At 45.2% G+C, this 25,723-nt stretch overlaps 1 pseudogene; it reads left to right on the top strand.

The window, feature by feature from the left end:
* Positions 1 to 14,632: 14,632 nt before the first annotated feature.
* LOC129393964 (formin-2-like) lies at positions 14,633 to 24,793 on the top strand (annotated as a pseudogene).
* Positions 24,794 to 25,723: the final 930 nt, after the last annotated feature.

The following is a 25,723-nucleotide window of genomic DNA, read 5'->3' as shown; positions in this document are numbered from 1 at the left end:
TTCTTCCCTCTCTAATCTCATTATTATATACCATAAGATGTACTGATGTCAGATCACAGTATTTAAGTTTGTTAATGTTACAAGATCGGTGGGGTGCTGTTTTTCTGGCTGGAAATCTCTGTGGCTGGTGGCACCTTTTTGGCTGAGTTTTGTTCAGGCCCACTGGGCTCATTCAGCCCACTCAGCCTGGCAGGCTGTGCTTGGCTCACACTACCAGCCTGGATCCCATACCTGCCAAGGGTGAGCCAGGTGTCGAGTGGTGAGGGGTGTATGAGCAAACAAGCATGGGATCCAGTCACTGCACACAATCAGTCATGCTGGCCACTGCAGCAGGGCAGGCAGCTCCAGGTGTCAGCACAGGCCCTTGCTCTCTGTGAGGCTGCAGTTGGACCAGGTGCACTGCAAGCAGCTTACATGGCTGCAACTGGGGAATGTGGTGGCACCTGGTAGCTTGGAGACTCCAGGAGCTGCTAGGCCACAAAGAGGGAGTCACAGCCCTGGCCTGGGGAGCTTCTAAGTCTGGGCTCCCTGAAGGGCCACAGTTCTTCTCTCCTTCTCTTCACCCACAATGTGGCAAGCAAGGGGTGTGTTTCAGCCCTGTTTGTGTCACAGCTTTTTCAGTCCTGCCATGTGGCAGGTCCTGAGTTCTTGTCCTGTGTCCAGGAAGAATGAGGTATGCAGACAAGTGGAGGGTGAGCAAGGTGATGAAGAGCTTTACTGAGTGACAAAATAGCTCAGAGAAGGCCCTGCAGTGGGTAGCTCCTCTCTGCAGCCGGTTGTCCTGATGTCTGCTCAGCTATGGCTGAGCCCAGGGCTTTTATGGGCCTCAGAGGGGAGGAACTGCACACCAATTGGTCCACAGGCAGCCATGGGCCAGCCTGGAAAACATACCACAAGTTTCCATTCTGGTCTGTGGGACTGGAAGCCCAGCCTGCAGCCTTCAGGCCCTTCCTGGGCAGAAGGTGAGTCCTTACTGGGCACCTACCCCCTTCCACTCAGGAACCTGTGTGTCTCCGGCTGCATTCATGGTGCCTGTGCTGTAGGTGCCAATGGGCACCTGCAGGCCAGCATCAAGCTGCCCTCAGTGCCCCCTTGGCTTCCCTCCTATGCTCAACAGTGCTCAAAGTCTGGAGGGGTCCTAGGCAGCAGGTGGCTGGTGTGTCAGCACTGCCCTGAGTGTGTGCATACCTGGCTGGGCTGTGATAGTGTCCGGGCTTGGCCCTGACTTTTCTCTGAGATCAGAGCAGGCACTGGCAACAGGGAGAAGCCAGGCAGCAGGATAAGGTACTTCCAAGCCTGCAAGGGCAGGGGGAGACTTCTGGGGTCCTCAAGAGTGCAGGGATGCCTGGGTCCACACCTGTGGTTTGGGTTGCTGCAGCTCTGCCTGGTGGGGTAGGGATTCTGCCTGCTCCATGAAGCAGGAGGCCCTGGTCAGCAGCCATGACTTGGGTGGCTGCGGCTGCACCTGGGGAGCTCCCTTTCCATCAACTCAGAAGGGGCAGGGTTCCCATTTGTCCCTGGCTCCTGCCAGCTCCACGGAGTATGCAGCCCTGGCCACGCCTCCCTGTTGCAGCCAGAGTGATGGCAGCAGCCGCTCCAGATGGGCCTCTGCTGCCATCATTAACTTTATATCATAGCATTTAAATTACTGGATGTCAGGGAAAGGAGTAAACATCCAATGACTTTGCTTTCTTTTCTGGGGAAGAAGTTAGTGCATTTTCAGTTGTGTGCAAGACAATTGTATCCTAAGAAGATGCATTCAGATGCCAGGTTGACAAGAAGTAAACTTGTGACGGTTCATTTTATGTGTCAACTTTGAGGATGTTTTTGGATGAGATTATTTAAAACAATTTACTGTCGGTAAAGAAGACTGCTCTCCATAATGTGGGTGGGTCTCATTGAATTAGTTGAAGGCCTGCATGAAAAAAAAAAAAGACTGGTCTCCCCAGCAAGGTAAAATTTTTCAGCAGTCTGCCTTTAAATCTCATCTGCCCCATTGGCTCTTCTAGGTCTCAAGCCTACTGGCCCACACTACAGATTTGAATTTCCCAGCCTCCATTCCATAATTTATGTAAATCAGTTCCCCATAGGAAATCTCTTTCTCTCTCTTTCTCTCTCTCTCTCCCCCCCTCTCCTCTCCCCCTCCCTCTCCTTCTTCCTCTCCCTTTTCCTCTCCCTCTGTCCATTTCTGTTGGTTCTGCTTCTCTGGATAACTCACTAATGCAGCCTATTAATGTGGTGAATCACATTCATTACCTTCAAATATTGAGTCATTCTTATTTAGGATAAATTCCACTTCATTATGATGGATTTTTAAAAAATATTGCTGTATCCAATTTGCTAATATTTTATTGAGGACTTTTGGGTCTATAGTCATAGGAGTATTGGTCTGTGGTTTTCTTTTCTTGTGCTTGTCTTAGTTCAGTTTTGGTATGACAGTAACATTGGCCTACTAAAGAAGTTAAGAAGTGTTCTCTCCTTTGCTATTTTCTGGATGGGTTTATTAAGTATCACTGTTATTTTTCATTTGAATGTGTGGCCAAATTCACAATGAAACCATCTGGCTTGGAGTTTGCCTTTTTAGGTTTTGTTTTTAATGGCGAGTTCAAATTTTAAAAAATATATAAGACTATTTACACAGTTTATTTCTTCTTGATTTAATTTTGGTAGTTTGTGGCTTTTAAGAAATTGGCTCATCATCTAAATTATTAAATTTATGAGCATAGAGTTGTTCATAGTATCCCTTTATTATCCTTCTGATGTATTTAAAAGGTGTCAGATACTATGAACAACAATCAGGAATACCTTCTTTTTCCCCCTGATGTCGGCAATTTGTTTCTTTCATCTTTTTTTCTTGGTCAGTCTGGCTATAGGTTTATCAATTTTATTGACTTTTTTAAAGAATCAAATTTGGTTTTATTGATTTTATCTGTTGTTTTTACCTCTTAAATGTCGTTGATTCCTGCTCTCATCTTTATTATTTCTGCCCTCCTAGCTTTAGGTTTATTTTACTCTTTTTTCTAGCTAATTGAAGTGGAAGCTTAAATTATTGATTTGAGACCTTTCTTCTTTTATAATATATATTTCATATACCATAACTTTTCCTCTAAACACTGCTTTAGCTCCATCCCACAAATTTTTATATGTTATATTTTCATTTTATTTACTTCAAAAGATTTTTTAATTTCCCTTGAGACTTCTTTCTTGGCCTATGGATTATTTAGAAATACATTATTTAATTTTCAAATATTTGAAGATTTTCCAGACATTATTCTAATATTGATTTCTAGTTTAATTCCTTTATGGCCATAAACCATACTTGAATAATTTTTAAAAAATTAAATTTAACTTAAAAAAATTAGAATATGATCTTATTTTGTAAATGTTCTATAGGTACTTGAAAAGAATGTGTATTCTGCTTTTGTTGGGTGAAGTATCTACACATATCAATTAGGTTGAGCTGGTTGATGGTGTTCTTCGTGTCTTTTATATACTTGCTGATTTTCCATCTATTTGTTTGATTACTGAGAGAAATGCTTAAATCCACAACTGTAACTGTATATTTGTCTATTTCTCCTTTCAGTTCTATTTGGTTTTACTTTATGCATTTTGAAGCCCTGTTGTTAGGAACATACACATTTAGGATTGTTATATCTTCTTTAAACCTGTAATTTTTTTAGTATTTAAAAATAATCTTATAGAATGAGGTGACATTCAATTGAAAAAAAAGCACAATGGATTAACCCTTTTTAAAGAAAAACTTTATTTTTAATGTGTACTCTGAATTTCCTCATTTTTTAAAGCAAAGAGCCTCTGGAAATCATATTACATTATAGGCTGCTGTGACTAAGTTTTGATTAAATGTTTTTTTCTTTCCTAAATATCTCCCTTTGTTACATTAGTTAAGTGTAGGTCCTCATTTTGGTTGGTGTAATTCCAAAAAATCAAGGGTAGGGTTTTTTCCCTTCAGGCCCCAAAGCCACAGTCAAAAGTAGTCAGTTGTCTCTCTCTCCCTATGCCCCTCCTTCTGCATGGGTTTCTGTGTGTGTTTACTTGTAAAACATACCAACTCCCATGGAAAAACGATCAAATCTCAAAACTAAAATACAGAAGCTCCGCTTTTACCTGTAGCCTTGCTGCCAGTTATTTTCAGACAAGGGTTAGGATGTATGTTTTCCAGAGTTCCCCAAAGTGAGCCAGTGTACAGTGTTGGCCCTGACAAGCACGGGTGGGAATGAGGGAAAATAAAGAAATTTTCGCCCTTGCGTCAGGCTCTGGAAAGCAAAATTCAGAAAAAAGGCTGAGAAAAGCTTTCTTCCGAAGAACCTTTCTAAGCATTGTTGGAATCTGGCTTGAAAACAATGCACAGCATTTGACATTTCTTCATATTATGCCAAAGGTAGTTAACTAAGGAAGGTGCCAGCTCAGGTTGGAGATTTGAGACCTCATGGGTTGGCCCTGGAGTGATTATCTACTGCACTAGTCTACTGGACCTTCTCCGTTCTTCCAGCTTCAACAGCAAGAGGCCCCAGAGCTGTCATCCACGTCTCCTTACACGTTGGACATCTGCTTCAAGAACCCCTCCAATTAAAAGAGCAGGAAACTCCCCGGTGGCTGTTTACCACGTCCCCCACAGACCATGAAGTGAACATCTGATAACTGGCCGGGGGAGGAATAAACTCACTTTAGCTCATAGTTAACGGTTTAACAGGTCCCTGTGTGTTTATTCATAGAACCCTGGTTGGTTGGACTTGAGTTTAAATAGTTGATAGGAAGCAATACCTTCCTTCCTGATATCCCGAGCTCATCCAGAGCCAGAGGATGAACTTTCCCGGTTGGTTTACCGTCCCTATAAATAAACATAATGTCTGTATTTATAGAAGACCCACTGCCTCCGAATAAGTGGAGCTTGAATAATTGACGTCCTTCATAAACTCCCACTGTGGCGGAAGCAAGCCTCTTGGCCCTGGGGGCTCTTAGTGACCTCTGGGTGTCTTCAGCTCCTGGTGACCCAGAGTGAACAAACAAGTCCCCTGGCCACACCATGAAGGCCACAGGAAGCTGCAAGCTCACAAGCCCTCCTGCGCATGTGGTTAGCCTAAGGAAGACCACAGTAGGTATTTTTAAAGCTCTGCTCTAGGAATTGCTTAGGAGAAATGGCCCTAAATGGCTTAAACTCAAGGATGGGAACTGCCTACTGAAATCGATAGGCCTTTTTTGTGGTAGGCAAGGGAGTGAGAGTGGCCAGGTCCTTGAGAGCGCTGTCCTGCTTCCGTGCTTGTGCGGGTGACAGGGAGATTCTGGCCTCACTGTTCAGGGACAGCCACACTTGACAGGTGCTCCCCAGCAGGCTATACGCAGGATTGGTGCTAGGGCCACTGTGTCTACCTACATGGCATCCGCAAGCCCAGCCTGAGCGCAGCTGGCGATGGCTTATTCTAACCCCAAGGCCAACATTCCATTCCACCATCCTGTCCTGTTCTCTTGGGTTTGTTTCCAGATACAAGTGAGGATTCAGAGGATGTCCTGGACTGCTGAAATCCCTTTGATCTATTGCTTCCCACCCCAGGCAAAATGGCCTCTAGCCTTCATCATGATTAAATGACAGTACCACAAGAGAAAGAGGCACGGCTCGCTGCACCCGCAAGCTGTGCTGGCTACAAAAGAACCTTTCCATTCAGCTCAAAGCACACTGTTCAGAGACTGGCTTGTTGTAGCTGTGCACATGGTGTTGGCTTCAAAGGTAAGTTATTTCCTTGATGCTGTTTTGTTTTTTACTTGGTTGTTGTTCAGTACATGACATTGCTTGCTCTGCCTTATTTGGGCGTCACGGGAAGTGCTGGAATCTATTTGTGGGGATAAACACAAAAATAAACACTTGCAGAAGAGGGCATCTGAGGACACCTGAGACTGTTTAACTTGTGCCTGTGACTGAAGGGAAGTGGGTTCTAACCTGGCTGCCTTTGATGTGTGGTGGAAGGAGCCCAGGGCAGCGGGGCCAGTCACGCAAGGACATCGCTCAAGGCCCAGACCACCCTCCCTAATTGAGCCCAGCAGACGGCGAAGCTGGGAAAGGCACCCAGATTCCAGCTACACTGCTGGCATGGGCCTGGGCAGGCAGCTGAGCGGCCCATCGGGCGGGGACAGTGGCTGATTGTCTGGCTGAAAACAAGCCTGGGGGATTGTGTGTCGTGGGGAAGGGATCCCCGTCTGATCTTCATCCACAGGGACCCGGGGCACCTGGAGCCCTGTCAGAGCCCTGCTCCCAGGTTTCCGGCTGAATGGCCCAACAATGTTTACAGCCCTTACCCCCGGGGGGTGGGCGCCCCCAAGGTCCAGGCACCTGAAAGCAGAGAGGACTCACCCTTGTGTTATTATTCCCCAGGCTGCAGAGCCATGCTTGTTTCAGGCAGGCTGTGGACAGGTATGCACCAGCAGACACCCAACACCGAGCAAGGGGGTGGCAGGAGACACACGCACACCTGGGCCGTTCCCCTCACAGGTACGAAGCCGCTTCCCTGGGGGAGGCTTTTTATATCTGCCGACAGCGATCATGACAAGATAAAATGCAAGGATGCCTGGGTTTCTTGTCAAAGAAAATGAAGCTTATTCCAGGGCACCAGCACCTCCCCTGCAGGTCTGAAGCAGTCCAGCTCTAAAGGCTAGGAACCTTTTGTTTGCTGAGAATATTCTGGAATTTTTCAGCAGTTATTACAGCCCAGATGTAACGTCTGAAATGCATGAACAGAGCCTAAAGCACTCAGCCTTGCAGGGAACAGTTATGTCCCCTGTATATCCAGGAGTCTTGGTTTGGGGGCGTCATCTGAGGATTCCAGCAACACTCACAGCCCACCCCACTCCACTGCAGCCCCCTAGGGACCACAGTTGATTCTGCCAAACTAACTCTGAATCCTAACAGACGCTTAGGTTTTATAGCTGTTGTTCCTGGACACTGTGCAGCCACTGGCTCTTTTTTATTTTGCTCCACGGGTCCCAGGTTTTCGTCTGCAGAATGATTTGTTTCTCTAGTTCTCAGTTCACTTGGCGCTATGTGCGCCCCTCCAGGCCGTGCCTCGCTCCTTGGCCCACCCAGGCCTGTCCCAGCTCCCAGATGCACAGAAGGGAGCCCTGGGGGGCCTCGTCCAGCGCAAAGCCCAAAGCCTCCTTGTGCTTCCCACATGGTTCCCGTCTCACTCCCCTGCCTTCCTTCTCTTCTCCAGCTTCAGATCCCATCACTGAAAAGGTCATGCTGATTTTGACCCTTGGGCGCGTTCTAGGACTTGGTTTTGCTTTTGCTCACTCCCTGGCTTCACTCTGTGACTGCACTGGGTCACAGACCTTCCCCGGGTCTCCTCCCACTAACAACCCCGTTCCATTTGGTCCTGGCCCCCAGAACACCTGCCCAGTGTGGTTGGTTCTCCCTTTGGGCGTGAAGGTGGGGTAAAACTCAGTCCCTGTTCACTGTGTATTTGTCTGGTTTTAGCACACAGAGTAAACAAGCAGAGGCACAAGCAGGGCTAGTTAAGACCTTAGATCTTCCATGGAGTCACACTTTGCAGGTCTCACCTCACGTTGTACCAAACCTACCAAGGCACCTTCCCTCCCTGGGTGCACCTCACCCGGACCTCCAAGCGAGCGGAGCTGCACTGCACACGCTGCCATGCATTCACTCTGGTGGACGTTTGATGGACCACACGGCGACTTCTGTTGGCAGCATTTTTGGCTTATTTTCCAGCCAATGACTCCCCGGTGTCCTCATCCAGAGGCAGCTGCTGATAAGCTGCCCCAGTTTAACCTTCACAGACACAAAGGCCGTGGAGGTGGCCCTTGGTTTTTGCCTCCCTGCTGAAAACAACAACAAACCTCGAAACACCACCACTCGGCTTCTTTGGTTCCTGCTTCCCTACCCTCCTATGGAGTCTCTGATTTCTAGCCATCCATCTTACCCTGCAGATGGTCGCAGTACACAAGGGAAATTTACATGGAACAGTGGTGAGCAAAAAGACAGAAATGCTCTCCTTTTCCTGGGCCAGGTATGCACACTCGCCCACCCTTTCCCACATCCCTCCACTTCTTCTCCTCTGCTTTAGAATCCAAAGTTCTTCAGGAACTTACCCCAGAGACGACCCTTCTGCGCTTTCCTAGGGGCTTTTTTGCACTACAGCCTCTCCTCATTAAAAATAACAACAGAAAAAAAAATAAAAAACAAAAACTGATCTTGCTCCCACATCTCCTTCTAGATCCAACCCCTCTGTCCCTTCTCTGCCAGCATTCACCTGGAATTTGTCTTTTTGTGTCTGAGCTCTTTTCCCCCAGGCATCGTGATGCTGCGTCTATCAAACCCGACATTCTGACCAATGCCCTACCTAGCCTGTCAAGTGGTTATTGTATTCCATTGCTCTGGTTTTGTACCAGCACTGCACTATTTTAATGACTCTGGCTTTGCAAAATGGCCTAATGCCTGGTAGAGAGAGGTTGTTTTTGATGATGGTGTTTAAAATTGATTTAGCTCTTCAAATTCCTTGTTTCATATAAATTTTGGAATCGGTTTCCAAAGATGAATCAAAGAATCTTAATTGCATTTGCACTTAATGTATTAATTGGGAAGTAAAGTAACTAGATCTCTACAATGTTGAATTTTTCTATGCCTAGACAGTAAATATCTATTTATTTATTTTAATTTTGTATGTCTTTCAGTGTTTTCTAATAATCTCCATAAAGTTTGCACATTCTTGTTAGGTGTATTTTATATGGGTGTATGTATATGTCTTGCAGATGTGACATTTTAAATGTTACATTACTAGTTTCTTATTGAATATTTAATGAATAATTATTAATTTTTATAACTTTATTTTGTATTCATATACCCTTCCTCACTGTCTTACTAATTCTATTATTTTATCCATTGAGTTGCTTGTCTTTTTTTATATGGATGATGATAAATTACTTACAATTTTGTCTACCTTTCTAATTCTTATTCTTGTCTTGTTGCATTGTTTAGAATCTCTAGTACTCTATTCAATAGTAGTGGTGATAATGGGCATTTTCCCGCATTAAATATGTTGTTTTACTATTACATAAGCTGTCTGCAGTAGATTTTTGATAAGTGCCAATTATTATTTTCATGATATTTCCTTCTATGGTTATGATGTGCATGTTTTCTTGTGAACGTGCTTTAAATTGTATTGAGTGCTTTTTCTGTATCTTTTGAAAGGTACATAGATGTTTCTTCTTCTTCTTCTTCTTTTTTTTTTTTTTGAGATGGAGTCTTGCTCTGTCGCCCAGGCTGGAGTGCAGTGGCACGATCTTGGCTCACTGCAAGCTTTGCTTCCCAGGTTCACGCCATTCTCCTGCCTCAGCCTCCCGAGTAGCTGGGACTACAGGTGCCCACCACCATGCCCGGCTAATTTTTTATATTTTTAGTAGAGATGGGGTTTCACCATGTTAGCCAGGATGGTCTTGATCTCCTGACCTCGTGATCTGCCCACGTTGGCCTCCCAAAGTGTTGGGATTACAGGCGTGAGCCTCCGCGCCTGGACTTTTCTTCTTTAATATATTAACGAGGTGAAATATGCATACATTATACCTAATGAAAGAACCATCTTTCCATTTCTAGTGTAAGCCTAACTTAGTCATGACAAATTATTATTTTAGGACACTACAGATTAGAATCCCTAACATTTCCTGTAGGACTTTTACATTTATATTTCTAAGAGACTTCTAAGTGACCTGTACTTTTTCTTTCTTATAGGAACCATTGCATTTATTTTAATACAGATTATATTTACACGAAAAATAAATTAAAAGCTTATTTATTTTTATCTGCAAGATATATGTTATGTAAGTATTTTATCTTATTTAATTCTTATTATCTGTAAGAACTTATAAAAATAGGAATTATCTGTTCTTTGGCAATTTGATAAAAATATACCCAAAAAATCTGAGTGAGGTTGTAGATTGCCACCTGATTTTCTTGATTGCAACTGGTTTACTTTGGCAGCTTATATTCTATATATTCTTTGGTTTTTCAAAAGTGTATGAAATAGTTGTTCATAATATCTTCTTTGATTTAAAACATTTTTTCAGTATCTATAGTTATTTCCCTTTTTAATTGCCAGATTTGGGGTTTCGTACCTTCTTTTTCAATTGATTCATTCTGTCAAAGGATTTATTTAAAATCTTAATAGTTCTTTCAAAGAACCTCGGTTTTATGAATTATCTCTAGTACCTACTCTCCCCCAATCCATGTATTTCATTAACTTTTGCCCCCTTTTTTATTCTAAGCCTAATTTTTTCAATCTTTCTTGTTTTCTGCTAAATATATTAAAACTATATGTCTCCCTCTAAGTATTGTTTTGGATATATTCCACAGTTTTTGATAAGTAGTATTTTTATATTTATTTCATTGAAAATTGATAATTCCATTATGATTTCCTTTTAATCCACGAATTATTGAAAAGTAAAGCTTTTAGTTTTCAAACATGGAATGTTTTCAGTGAATTTTTTCTTTGTTGATTCCTGATTTTATTGTATCATGAAGACAGAATGCAGTCTGTATGATGTTGGTTATTTGGAATTTGTTAAGACTTTCTTTGTGGCCAAATATGTGATCAATTTTCATAACTGTTCTGTGTGCTTTTTGTTTTTTATATACAAAGTTAAAATTAAGTTTATAATTGAATTATTCCATTATCTACATCCCTCTTTTTTTTTGCCTGGTTGGTGTTTTCATTTTTGAGAAGTTTGCTAACATCTACTATAATATGGATTTATTTTCTCGATGGGTGTATTGTTTATTTTATCAGTATAAAATGTATTTCTTCACCCCTTTTAATACTGTTGCTTTAAACTTTATTTGGTGTGACATTAGTATTTCTATTATAGCATTTCTTTTGTTCACATTTGCCCATTTTGTTAGCTTGTTTGTCTTTCTATTATTAAGTTGTAGCAGTACTTTAAGTATACTGGGTACCAGTTTTTTATTTTGTCAGATATATGTTATGTGCATGTGTTATCTTACTCTGTGGCTTGTCTATTCGTTTTCCTCACTGGGCCTTTTGATCAGCAGAAGATTTAATTTTGATGAAGTCTAATTTATCAGGTTTTTTTTTCTTTTATTGTTATTGCTTTCTGTTTTGTCTGAGAAACCTTTGCCTATGCCCAAGTCCTGAAGACATTCTATTTTCCTTTAAAAGCTTCATGGTCCATTTCAAATTAATTGTTTTTTGAGATGGAGTATCGCTTTGTCACCCAGGCTGGGGTGCAGTGGCGTGATCTCGGCTCACTGCAACCTCTGCCTCCTGGGTTCAAGTGATTCTCCTGCCTCAGCCTCCTGAGTAGCTGGTACTATAGGCGTGTGCCACCACACCAGGCTAATTTTTTGTATTTTTAGTACAGATGGGGTTTCATCATGTTAGCCAGGATGGTTTCGATCTCCTGACCTCAGCCTCCCAAAGTGCTGGGATTACAGGTATGAGCCACTGCATCCAGCCATAGTATTCTTATTTTATATTGCTGGATAGTATTTGCCAATATTAGTAAAATTAGCAATTAGTAATAGTAATTACTATTACTTATTAGCAAATCAGTAATTAGTAATAGCACTTGCATTATTACTAAACTAATTAGTGATAGTTTGTCTATTACCTTATATACACATCCAATAGGCTATACAAGGATAAATATCAATAATATTAGCAAATATTAACAAATTAGTAATAGTAATTACTATTGCTTATTAGCAGATTACTAGTTAGTAATAATAACTGCATTGCTGGTATAAACTATTTCGTAGTGAAGTAGTATCCTTTTTATATATTGCTGGATGGCATTTACTAGTATTTTGTTAAGTTTTTTTGCACCTATGTTTATGAAAGACCTTGAGTCGTAATTCTCTTCCTTCTTTCCTCCCTCCCTCCCTCCCTTCCTTTTCTTTTTGTCAGGCTATTATTTGGTATTAGGGTTGTGCTGGCATCATTAAATGGGTTGGAATGTTTTTCATCCTCCTCTGTTTTCTGAATAAGTTTACATAAGATTGGTATTATTTCTTAAATGTTTAATAGAATTAATCAGTGAAAACATTTGGACCTGGAATTTTCTTTACTGGAGGAATTTAATTTCTTTAATATAGGACTATTCCTAATTTTTGTTTCATCTTGTATTAGTTTTGGTTAGTGGTGTTTCTCTAAGAATTTGTCTATTTCATCTAAGTTGTTAAATTTTTTGGCATAATACTGTTCATTATATTTCTTCTTTTATTCCCCTGATATTGGTAATTTGTGTTCTCTCTCTCTCTCTCATCAGTTTAGCTAAGCATTTATTAATTTTCTTAATCTTTTCAAAAAACCAACTTTTGGTTTTTAATTTTTTCTCTATTATTTTCCATTTTGTTGATTTCTGCCTGTATCTTTATTGTTTCTTTTATTCTACTCAACTTTGCTTTTTTTCCCCAACTTCTTAAGGTGAAATCATAGGTCATTGATTTAAGATTTTTTTATTTTATAATGTAAGTTTCTGAGCTGTAATGTTTTGATCTAAATTCTGCTTTACTCAAATTCCTAATTTTAATGCGTAGGGTTTTTGATTTTCTATCATTCAGTTTTAATATTTTTAAATTTTCATTGTGACTTTTTTTTTACTTATAGATTACTTAGAAGTGTGTTATTTGTTGCCAAATATTTGGGGTTTTCCTAGATATTTTATTCTTATAGATTTCTAAGTTAGTTCTGTAATTATCAGGGAACGTAGTCTATGTGATTTAAATCCTTGTAAATTTATTTAGTTTATTTAATAACCTATCATATGGTATATCTTGGTAAGCAAACTATGTGAACTTAAGAATACAGATTCAGCAATTTTAGATATATTGTCCTAAAACATCAATTAGATTAGAGTGGCTGATAGCATTATTCAGTTCATCTATATCTTTAGTGATGTTTTGGACTAGGTTTTATGACTATTCTTGAGAGAGCGATGTTTACAATTTTAACTTTGTGGAACTGTGTGATTCTTTCTTTAATTCTGTCAATTTTTGCTTCATGTATTTCGAAGCTCTGTTATTAGCCATATGTTTATCTATAATTTTTATAGATGAATCTAATAAATTGACCCTTTTATCATCATGACTTACCCTTCTTCATCTTCAGTAAAACTATTTGTCTTATGGTCAGTTTTGTCTGATATTAATGTAGCCATTCCAGTCTTCTTCTGCTTCCTGGTAGCATGGTACAAATGTTTTCATCCATTTACTTTCAACCTATCTGTGTCTTATTACATATAAGTCGTACCTCTTACAGATAGCATGTAGTTGGGTTTTGCTCTTTCATCCATAATGATAATATCATTCTTTTAATTGTCATGTTTGTTCTATTCTGTGATGGTTAATATTAAGTGTCAACTTGATTTGATTGAAGGATGCAAAGTATTGTTTCTGGGTGTGTCTGTAAGGATGTTGCCAGAGGAAGTTAACATTTGAGTCAGTGGACTGGGAAAGGAACACTCACTGTCAATGTGGGTGGGTACCTTTCCATCAGCTGCCAGTGCAACTAGAAAAAGCAGGCAGAAGAAGGTGAAATAAACTGGCTTGCTGAGTTGTCAGGCTTTCGTCTTTCTCCCATGCTGGATGCCTCCTGCCCTTGAACATCAGACTCTGAGTTCTTTGGCCTCTTGGACTTATGCCAGTGGTTTGCCAGGGGCTCTTGGGCCTTCACCCACAGATTGAAGGTGGCACTGTCGGCTTCCCTACTTCTGAGGCTTTGGGACTCAGACTGGGCCACTACTGGCTTCCTTGCTCCTCAGGTTGCAGACAGCAAGTGGGACTTCGTCTTGGTGATCATGTGAGTTAATTTTCCTTAATAAACTCCCTTTCATATATACATATATCCTATTAGTTCTGTCCCTCTGGAGATCCCTAATACAGATTTTGGTACCAGGAATGGGGTACTGCTATAAAGATCCCTGAAAATGTGGAAGTGACTTTGGAACTTGGTAATGGGCAGAGGTTGGAACAGTTTGGAAGGCTCAGAAGACAGGAAGATGTGGGAAAGTTTGGGACAGACTTGTTGAATGGTTTTGACCAAAATGCTAATAGTGATATGGACAATAAATTCCAGGCTGAGGTGGTCTCAGATGGAGATGAGGAACTTATTGGGAACTGGAGCAAAGGTCACTCTTGATATGCTTTAGCAAAGAGACTGGAGGCATTTTCTCCCTGCCCTAGAGATCTGTGGAAATTTGAACTTGAGAGAGTTGATTTAGGGTATCTGGCAGAAGAAATTTCTAAGCAGCAAAGCATTCAAGAGGTGACGGGCTTTTCCTGGAAGTGTGCAGGTATATGAGCTCACAAAGAGATGGTTTGAAATTGGAGCTTATGTTTAAAGGGGAAGCAAAGAATAAAAGTTTAGAAAATTTGCAGCCTCACCATGTGATAGAAAAGAAAAACCCGTTTTCTGGGGAGAACTTCAAGTTAGCTGCAGAAATTTTCATGAATAATGAGGAACTGAATGTTAATTGCCAAGACAATAAGGAAAATGTCTCTAGGGCATTTCAGAGATCTTCAAGGCAGCCCCTCCCATCACAGGTCCAGAGGTCTAGGAGGGAAAAATGGTTTCATGGGCCAGGCCCAGGGCCCAGCTGCTTTGTGCAACATAGGGACTTGGTGCCCTGTGTCCCAGCTGCTTCAGCTCCAGCTGTAGCTAAAAGGGGCCACAGTACAGGTCAGGCCATTGCTTCCGAGTGTGCAAGCCCCAAGCCTTTGAGCCTTCCACATGGTGTTGGGCCTGCAGGTGCACAGAAAACAAGAGTTGAGCTTTGGGTGCCTCTGCCTAGATTTCAGAAGATGTATGGAAACACCTGATTGTCCAGGCAGAAGTCTGCTGCAGGGGCAGAGCCCTCATGGGGAACCTCTACTAGGGCAATGCAGAGGGGAAATGTGGGGTTGGAGTCCCAACACAGAGTCCCCACTGAGGCATTGCCTAGTGGAGCTGTGAGAAGAGGGCCACCGTCCTTCAAACCCCAGAATGATAGATCCACTGATAGCTTGCACCATGCACTTGGAAAGGCCTTAGGCACTCAGTGCCAGCCAGTGAAACCAGCCAAAAGGGATATCTATTGGTTTTAACTATACCATTGCATTTTTAGATGTTTGTCTTGGGGATAACACTCCTAACCCTCCACAGTTTACTTCCTATTAATATTGCACCATTTACCTAAAGTGTAGAAACCTTGCAGCCATATAGGACCATTTCCCATTCCTCTGTTTTTTATGCTATAGCAATCATATGTGTTACCTCTACATATGTTACCTCACAAGGCATTGTTCTGTTTTTCCTTTGACAGTTTTATATATTTTTACAAATTAAAAGAGAAATAGTATATTTACCCAGAAATATACTATTTCTTATGTTATTCTTCCCTTCCTAAAGATCCAGTTTTCTGTTTAGTATCATTTCCCTTCAGCCTGAGCAACCTCTTTAAGCATTTCTTATACTGAAGTTTGCTGGCTATAAATTCTCTTAATTTTCTTTTTACCTAAGCATGTTTTTATTTCATCTTTATTCTTGAAAGATATTTTCACTGTATATAAACTTCTGAGTTAATGGTTTTTTCTTTCAAAGCTTTTAAATAACTTCTCATCTCCGTTGTTTCTGATGAGAAGTCAGTGATAACTCAAATGTTTTTCACCCATATGTATTTTTTTTCTCGCTTCTTTTGAGATTCTTTCTATAAAAAACTTGTTTTCAGAAGTTTGACTCTGATGTGCCCTGGCTTGGTTTTCTTTGTATTCGTACTTCTTGGAGTTTACTGAGCTTCTTTAATCTTTAAAATTTAGAAATTTGGAGCTATTTTTTTTTTGTAGAAATTATTTGCATTTTAAAACTTGTGATAAGATATAGATCGCATATAGAGCTTTATGTATATGATTTGGTAGTTTTAAGAACATTCACATTGCTGTGCAACCCAACTCCAGAACTCATTTCATTTCGCCAAAGTAAAACTCTATACCCACCACACAACTCTCTATTCCCTCCTCCCTTCAGGCCCTGGTAACCACCATTCTATTTTCCGTCTCTATAAATCTGACTATTCTAGGTATCTCATGTAAGTGGAACCATACAGTATTTGTCCTTTTCTGACTAGCTTATTTCACTTAGCACCATGTCCTCAAGGTGCATCCACGTTGTAGCATGTGTCCAAATTTCCTTCCTTTCTAAGGCTGAAGAATATCTTGCTGTATGTATACACCACATTTTGTTTATGTGCTCATGCATCGATGGACACTTGTGTTGCTTCCATCTTTTGGCTATTGTGGATAATGTGACTATGAAAATTGGTGTACAAATACCTGTTTGAATCCCTGCTCTCAATTCCTCTGGGTATATGCCCAAACATGGAATTGCTGAATCATATGGTAAATCTCTTTTCAATTTTTTTTTTTTTGAGACAGCATTTCACTCTTGTTGCCCAGGCTGGACTACAGTGGCACAATCTCGGCTCACTGCAGCCTCTACCTCCTGGGTTCAAGCAATTCTCCTGCCTCAGCCTCTCGAGTAGCTAGGATTACAGGCGCCTGCCACCACACCTGGCTAATTTTTTGTATTTTTAGTAGAGACAGGGTTTTGCCATGTTGGTCAAGCTGGTCTCAAACTCCTGACCTCAGGTGATCTGCCCGTCTTGGCCTCTCGAAGTGTTGGGATGACAGGTGTGATCCACTGCGCCTGGTCTATTTTCAATTTTTTCAGGAACCACCATACTCTGCCACAGCAGCTGAACCTTTTACACTCTTACAACAGTGCACTGGTGTTCCAATTTCATCATGTCCTTGTCAACTCTTCTTATTTTTTTAAGGTGGCACACTACTAGGTATGAAGTGGTATCTTATTGTGATTTTAATTTGTTTTTTTTTCAGTGATTAGTGATGTTGAACATCTCTTCATGTGCTTGTTAGCCATTTGTATATTTTCTTTGGAGAAATGTCTATTCAATTCTTTACCCATTTTTTTAATTGAGTTTTTTTTTGTTTGTTTTGTTTTGCTGTCGAGCTATTGGAATTCTGTCTGTATTCTGAATATTAACCCTTTATCAGATATATAATTTGTAAATATTTTCTCTCATTCTGTGGGCTGCTTTTTCATTTTGTTGATTATATTCTTTGATGTACAGATTTTTTATAATAAAATTTATCTATTTTTACTTTTGCTACCTGTGCTTTTAGTGTCATATCCAAGAAATCATTGCCAAGTCCAATGTCATGAAGCTTTCCCCTTATTTTATTATTATTATTTTGAGTGTAGTGGCGCGATCTCGGCTCACTGCAAGCTCCGCCTCCCGGGTTCACGCCATTCTCCTGCCTCAGCCTCCCGAGTAGCTGGGACTACAGGCGCCCGCCACCACGCCCAGCTAATTTTTTGTATTTTTAGTAGAGACGGGGCTTCACCATGTTCGCCAGGATGGTCTCGATCTCCTGACCTCGTGATCCGCCCGCCTCGGCCTCCCACAGTGCTGGGATTGCAGGCATGAGCCACTGTGCCGGCCACCCATTTTAACGTGTACAGTTGAATGGCACTCTGCACACTCACATTACTGTGCAGCCATCACTGCCATCTGCCTCCAGAACTCTTTCCATCTTCCCAAACTGAAATTCTGTACTCATTAAACACTAACTCCACATTCCCTCCTTCCCTCAGCCCCTGGCAAGCACCATTCTACTTTCTGTCTCTATGAATCTGATGACTCCAGGCACCTCGCATAAATGGAATCGTGCAGCATTGGTCCTTCGTGACTGGCTTATGATTGAGCGTAATGTCCTCAAGGGCTCACCATGTTGCAACACATGTCAGAATCTTTTGAAGGTGGAATAATATTTCATTGTATGTATATACCACATGTTGCTTATTCATTCATTGTTGGACATTTAGGTTGTTTTCATCTTTTTGTGAATAATGCTGCTGTGAATATGAACGTAGGAAGTTCATTTTATAAGGGGACCCAGGGAAGTTTTAACTGGTACATGATACGAGAGGTAACATCTATGGTCACGAGGCAAAGGAAGTTGCCAAATGCCTGTGGCTTGAGCCACATGAAGGGAGGGATGATTTAGGATGGGGGCCCACATAAAAGGAACATGCCAGGGAGCTTTTGCTGTGAAAAACACTTGCCTGACAGCAGAGAGTGCGCTTCATGCTCCTCTACCTACTGCTTCTGGACGGCTTATGTGTGTGCTGCACACCTCACTCCGCTGGCCGAGTTCTCTCCATCCAGATCTTCCGGCACTTGGGTGCAGTTACCTGCACTTTGCAGATGAGGAAATGGAAGCGCAAAGATATTAGTAGGCCTGTTCCTGTCACCAGCCAGCTGGCTCCAAACGTTGTCCTCCAAGGCATGGAAGGATGGTCAGGACATCGTGGGGTGCCTCTGTCAGAAGCACCCTGGTCCCTCAGGATCCTGATGTTCCTTCACATCCAGGGTGGCTGGATGCAGGGAGGAGGCCCAGAGAAAGTGGCACACGGTGTGAAGTTCAAGGATGCAGTGTGATGTGGCTCCAGGCCACCCAGTGACGTGAGGCAGGGGCATCCCATCCCTATCTTGCTTCTCGGTTTCTTCATCTGTAGAACATAGACAGCCACTCTTCCCTCATGGAGATGTTGAGAAAATCACAACCCACACGGTGTGGGAAGTCGTCTGCCCACAGTAGGCAGATGATGAGGGGGCAGCAATTTCAGGCCACTTTGCAGACCCTACACTATTCTTTTTTTTTTTTTTTTTTGAGATGGAGTCTCGCTCTGTCGCCCAGGCTGGAGTGCAGTGGCGTGATCTCAGCTCACTGCAAGCTCCGCCTCCCGGGTTCAAGCCATGCTCCTGCCTCAGCCTCCCGAGCAGGTGGGACTACAGGCGCCCGCCACCATGCCCGGCTAATTTTTTGTATTTTTAGTAGAGATGAGGTTTCACCGTATTAGCCAGGATGGTCTTGATCTCCTGACCTCGTGATCCGCCCGCCTTGGCCTCCCAAAGTGCTGGGATTACAGGCGTGAGCCACCGCCCCCGGCCAACCCTACGCTATTCTTGTGCCCTTGCCCGCTGGAGCCTGAGATGTGTGAGGGCAAGCCCATCCCCCTCCTGCGTAGACTTGCCCCTCTCAGCGAGGAGTGAGGGTGCTGGGAGGTGAGGGGTCATGCCCTCTTGGCACAGGGGGAGGCTGAGAGCACGGGCTCCTGTGAGGAGGGCAGGAGGGCAGACACTGAGGGCACATGCTGAGGGCAGGTGTTCCTGGCCCAACTAATACCCCACTGGGCAGGTAACAGCCGGAGGTAACAAAACCACAACATGGTGAGTGGCAGGGTAGGGGGCAGGTGGACAGAGAGTGGGGAGAGGTGTTGGGAAAGGCACAAGTTCTGGAATCAACCCGTCTGATTCCATTCCATCCACAAGGGCTGGTCCCCTGCTATTCTGGGCATGGACAGGCCGCAGCACAGGCCAATTGCAAAGATTCCCTTTGCTGAGCTCTGCGGCCCTCCTGTTATGGAGTCTGGTGCACAGCAGCCATTTGCCAAGTGGAGGCTGTATTTCTTCCAGAAAGCTGCCTTTCCTAAATTCCTTTCTACATCTGTCAGTTGGGAAGGCGGCTCCCTCTCTAACTCCCCTTCCCCTATGGTGAGCTCCTGCAAGCACATATAGTAGGTGCTCGATGCTTGCTGGCAAAATCAATGAATGGGCAGGGCATCATAGCCAAGACAGTCGAGGGCAACAGGAAGAGAAGAGTTCAGATTTCAAGAGGAAGCCGAGAGTAAAACCCTGTGCTGTCCTGGGAGACACATTCATAGGCATTTCATTCTGGAACTCTACCCGAGGCATCCAGGAGCCTGCCTGGGGGCCTCTGCCTCAATATTGCTGCATCTGTCCACACAGTCTTCTAGGTCCTATGTGTCTGCTAAGGGATGCTAACTTGACTGTTCGCAGAGCGGAGAAAGGCACGATCACCCAGAAAGCCCACACAGTAAGGACAGAGCCACAGTGTAAGCACTGGCTCAGCCTGTTGCTTCTGAGCCCCCATCCTGTGCAGGACCCCACTCTGTGTGGCAGAGAGGAAACACAGGGATGAATCCCATGGGCATCACCTCCCCCCAGGAGTTCATGCTCCAGGTGCAGGGCTTGGGAAGAGACACTGCAGAATCAGGCTTTGCAGTGAGCTGCTGTTTCCCTTGCTAGAAATGGTTTCTTTGGGTGATGATTGAATGGCGATGGTCTTCAGGGCTGTTCCGTTCAGTTGTGTAGTTGCATTGGGCCAAATGTGCCCAGCTAGGAGGCAAATTGGACCTGAAATCCAGCTCATGCCACTTTTGCCACACCATGCCAGGGGTTGCTGCTGCCCAGGGGGGCACCTTCTGTAATCTACACAAAGGCACAGCACGTGGGCAGTGCTGAGCTTGCTTCCTTCTGGTGCATCCGATGCCAGTGAGCAAGAAGGCAAGGTGCAGTGTGCAGCCCCTTGGTGGGACCCCAAACTGCTGCAGGGGAAGTAGCGGGGGCAGAGAGATGGGCGGCCCACCCACCTGTACAGGGCCCCTTACCTCCCCATTCCCTCTCATCCCAGCCCTGGGGCATGCTTGGAGGTTGGCAGAGCCTTGCAGGAACTGACTCTGGAGATTCTCAGAAGGAAAAGCAGGAGAGGGAGTTTCCAGAGATTGGCGGGGAACTGAGGGGAGATCCCTGTGACTGAAGCCTGCTTAGCAACATGGGAATCTCCTGCCATCACAGGATGCCAAAAGGGTGCAAGGCAAGAGAGACAAAAGGTAAAGTAACAAAGGCCCCTGATCAAAGCCAGGGGCTGGGTGTCCCTGGCTCCACTTTACACAGGAATCAACTGAGGCTCACTGGGTGAGGCTGCTTGACCCCCAGCACTCTACTAGTCAGTGGCTGGGCCACGCTTTAGACCGCGGCCTGCCTGGCTCCCCACAGCAGCTGCTGCCTCTGCATGGACACCACCCCAGCCTGGCACTGGGTGCAGTCGTGTGGGGGAAGCTGCAGCCTGGGCAGGTTGGGCTCTTGCGTTGCTCCCAGAGCAGCTGACCTCATCCCATCTGGGTGTGTGGGGAAGGCAGCAGGTGTGGTGCTGGGAGGGACACGAGCCCGTGTTCAACATGTCTGGAGAAATCAGTGACAACAGAAATGGCACGCGATTTCCGTATGGAGAGCAAAGCCACCGAGGGGTTTCTCCGGAAAAGTCAGGTGGATGGCATCGATTGCTCAAGGAGGATTTAGCAATAGGATGGAAGGAAGCCTACACGCTGGCGTCAGGAGCACGCTCAACCAGCACAAGAAGCGCACCCAGGCGGCAGGAGCCACAGCCGCCTCCAGGTGTCCGTGATGCGCCTTCAGCGGGCACCGCAGCTCTAGCTGCGCGTTAGGGTCCCCGGAGAAGTTACAAAGCGAGCGCATAGGCTTGGGCCCTATTCAATGGTTCTGCCTTAATTGCTCTGGGGAGACCCCGGCAGGGGCATGTTTTTGAGTTTCAGGACTCTACTGTGTAGCTGTAATGGAGAATCTTTCTCTGTGGGCTCATGACGCCCACCCAGGTCTGCTCCCCACCCCGTCCCATGAAGCCTTCTGCCTCCAGGGTGGCAGCAGGTCGACCAGGGGCCGTGTGAGCTGGAGCAGGCCGATCCTCACCTGCGTCTAGAGAGGCCATCTGGCCAGGTGACCCGTGAGGCTCCTCCCTGGGGCAAAATCTTCGTGAAGGGTGGGCTGGAGAAGACGTGAAGGCAGGTGGGACGCACCCACTTCCCAGCCCTGAGGGACTGGAGACTGGTGTCTCAGCCAGCTCAGGCTGCCATAGCAAAATACCACAGAATGGGAGGCTTAAACAACAGCTTGATTTTTCTCACAGTTCTGGAAGCTGGAAGCCCCAAATCAAGGCGTCGGCAGGGCTGGTTTCTCTGAGACCATCCTGGGCTTGCAGACGGCCGCCCTCTCTCCATATCCACATGTGATCCTTCCTCTGTGCCTGTCTGTGTCCTAATCTCTTTTTCTTGTAAGGACATGAGTCAGATCATGTTAGGGACCACCCTAACGACCCCAATTTAACCTAACTGCCTCTTTAAAGGCCCTGTCTCCAAATAGACACATTCTGAGGAATTGGGGGTTTAGGGCCTCGGTGCATGAATTTGGGAGAAACACAATTCAGCCCCTAACAGCTGTGCTGGAGGCTTGATGAGACGGCCCTGCCTAATCTAACTTCAGGACAGCAAGCACACACCTGTATGCTCACACTCACACACACACCTGCATGCTCACACACACACATGCCCGCATGCTCACACTCACACACATTGACACGCACACACACACTCACACACATACACACGCACACTCACACACACACAGACACACACATTCAAACACTCACACAGCACACTCACATTGACACACATTCACACACTCACACATACACACTCACACATACACATATACACACTCACACACATTGACACACACACTCATACACATTCACACACACGCACGCACACTCACACACATTGACACACACACTCACAAATTCACACACTCACACACATACACATGTACACACACATTGACATACACACACATTCACACACACACACACTCTCACATCACATTGATCTAGGGATTTCCTCAGGTTGAAACGGGCCTGACCATCTGCAAATGGGCAGGTAAGTCCAAATGCAGAACTGATCTTCACTTAGGGCTTCAGACAAAATCTCACTTAATTGATGTAAAAGCCCATTAACCGCCCCCCCCCGAAAGTAAAACAACAGCAACAACAACAAAAGGTGTTTCGAATTAGTTTTTGAAAGTAAAAGTATTTCAAGAAATTCACTCCATGAATGAGTCATGACATGGCATAGTGGGAAGAACAACTTCCTGGGGCCAGGAAAACCTGAGCTGAAAGTCAGTAGTGCCTGTGAGCAGCCCCTGGACCTGGGGCAACTCACTGACCTCTCTGAGCCCAGCTTCTTAGGGGCTTGTGAGCATCGTCCCCTGCCAGGGCCTCTGCACACCGCCTGGTCTGGAACAGGGACACCTTGGGTGCTCCTCCCTCCAAGCCTTCCCACCGCCCTGGTGCACAAGGCACCTACAGCTCTGGAGCTACCAGCTGAGGTGCTCTGGGCTCTCCTGCGGGGCTGAGGGGCTCGTGACGCTGGGCCTCTTCCTACAGTCACTCATATCCACGTGGAATGAGGTTTCCAATATCCATAGGCAAATATGATCCACCCACCTGCCTGCCTACCTTCTGAAGTCACCATTTCCCTGACATAATTGCATCTTACAGATCTTACAGCTGTTTCCTGTGGCCCACTCGATGGTTGGTGGCACCTTGGCATGTCCACCAGGTAGCACCTCATGCTGAACATCACAGCTGGCCCCAGGCAGGCCCTTCCCTTCCTCCTCACTCTGTCTACATCACTGGATCAGGGAAGCTGGCTTCATTCAACCCTTCCTTCTGTAGGTCCTGAAAGGTGAGGTGATGGCTGCTTCTCCACTCCCCACCCCTCTTTGTTGTGTAAGTGTGATTGGTCACACATCACAGAAAACTCATAAAGCAGATATTGGCCACGTAACGTAGAATTTGAAAGCAAACATCTATGCCATAGGAAACAGCCAATTGCCTTGACTCAGGAGCGCCCCCAAGAGCCTGTCTCACTGGGAATCCTTCAGCTGTCCCAAGAGGAAACCATTGCGTTGACTTTTGTGACAGTCATGTACTTGGTTTTAATGATGTTTATCACTTACTTACAAGTTCTTAAGCACCAGAGTTGAGTTGGGCCTCTTTCTGCCCCTGGGATCACTGGGCATGTCCTCGTCAGTGCCTGATTTCTTTTGCTCAGTGTGTTTGGGGGATCCTTCTATTTCATTGCCTGGTCTTCGCTCATTTCCTATTGCAGTTCCGTGCATGGCCCATTACATGAACACAACCATTGTTTTCTCTCTTCCATTGTTTTCTCTCTTCTGCTATTGATGGACTCGGGGTTGCTTCTGATCTTTGGCTCTTAGGAAGGTTGCTCCATAAACACCCTCTTACCTGTCTCCAGGTGCACCTGTGCACAGTGCCTGCCAGAAAACTACCTGGGGGTGGAACTGAGTTTCTTCACTTTGGCAGGTGCTGCAGACGGTCAGCTTCTCTTCTCACCAGCAGTGGGAGAGCCCCCTGTGCTCCAGCCCTCCCCAGAGCTGGGGATCATCAGACCTGAGAGCCACAGGTCCTCGTCCATGTGTAGCTGACCAGATGTGAGGATGCTCTGCCCATGTTTGGGGACAGCTTCTTTTCCTCTCCCCGTCTGGCTCCCCGCTGCTCCCTGTGTGCCCACCCCACCTGCCCCGGTGTTTGGCTGGCCTCCTCTTCCTGCTGAGCCAGTGCCTCTAAGGAGCTGCCAGCGGTGGGGATGCGCCAGGCCTCCTCCAGTTCTCCAGGGCACAGGCTTTCTGCAGCGACCATCCCGGGTCTCATTGAGCTCTGCACCCTGCACCCGCAGCAGCTGACCTCACGGAGTCTGCCCCTCTGCTGCAGCTTGCCCTGGCCTCCTGCCTGCCTCTTTCTGATCCTGTCATCTTTTGCCTCCTTGGCCTCCCTCCTGGCCTTGCTGCTGTCTCCCTTCCTCAGCTTGTCTTTTGGGGAATCTCTAACCTTCCAGAACTCCCTCTGCCCATATGGAGCCCCGATCTGGGCAGCACCACCCCTTTGCAAAACTCCCCTCTGTCCGCACCTCCCTGGGGCTTGCAGGCACCATCCAAGGAACAGCAGGACTCACCATCTCAGTGAGCCACGGCAGGGTAGCCCGGGTCTGAGGCAGCGTGGGATTGGGAGTCTGAGCCATGGCGTGGGCTATGGGACCTGGGCCAGGCAGCAAATGTCTCTAAGCTCTCCTGTTCTCATCCATAAAAGAACATAATTATAAGGATTCAGTGAGAGAATATCCACGGCAGTGTTTGGGAGTGATGTGCTACCTGGCTCAGAAGTCACTGTGAACATCATTGTCCCTTTCTGTAATGTAGCTTTCTGTCTGATGCATCTAGCTAGTATGTAAGGAGAACCTGGTGCACACAAGCTGTTACTTCACCTTATCTTGTTGTGGAGTGCTCGTAACTGCCCCCCAGGAGGTAGGCACCGTGTTCCTCTCTGCTTTACAGAAGAGGAAACCGAGGCCTAGGAAGGGGGCTGGCCTTGGCTGAGATGTCACCCCTGATGACAGGCAAAGCTGGGAATCTCATCTCTGTGGCCAGACTCCCAGCACCATCATGCACGGCTTTCTGGAGCAAAGGCAGAATGATGAGGAGATCACAGGCACGGAGGCAGGAGTGTGAAAGCATCAGAATATGCCACCCCAAAGGATGCCGCTTTGACATAAGGATTATTTTGAGCTGAAGGCAACTGAGAAACAGCCAGATGCAGAAAAAGCTCTCTACTCCCCATGCTCCCATCTGCCTCAAGGGAGGGCAGAAATTTGTCTTTTTTTTTTTTTTTTTTTTTTTGAGACAGAGTCTCACTCTGTCACCCAGGCTGGAGTGCAGTGGAGCAATCTTGGCTCACTGCAATCTCAGCCTCCTCAGTTCAAGAGATCCTCATGCCTCAGATCCCCAAGTAGCTGGGATTACAAGCATGCACCACCGCACTCGGCTAATTTTTGTATTTTTAGTAGAGACCGGGTTTCGCCGTGTTGGCCAGGCTGGTCTTGAACTCCTGACTTCCTCC

The sequence above is a fragment of the Pan paniscus genome, chromosome 16, assembly GCF_029289425.2.
Source record: "Pan paniscus chromosome 16, NHGRI_mPanPan1-v2.0_pri, whole genome shotgun sequence".
In the NCBI taxonomy this organism is placed as follows: domain Eukaryota; kingdom Metazoa; phylum Chordata; class Mammalia; order Primates; family Hominidae; genus Pan; species Pan paniscus.
The sequence above is the reverse complement of the archived record's forward strand: the minus strand, read 5'-3'. Positions and strand labels throughout refer to the sequence as shown.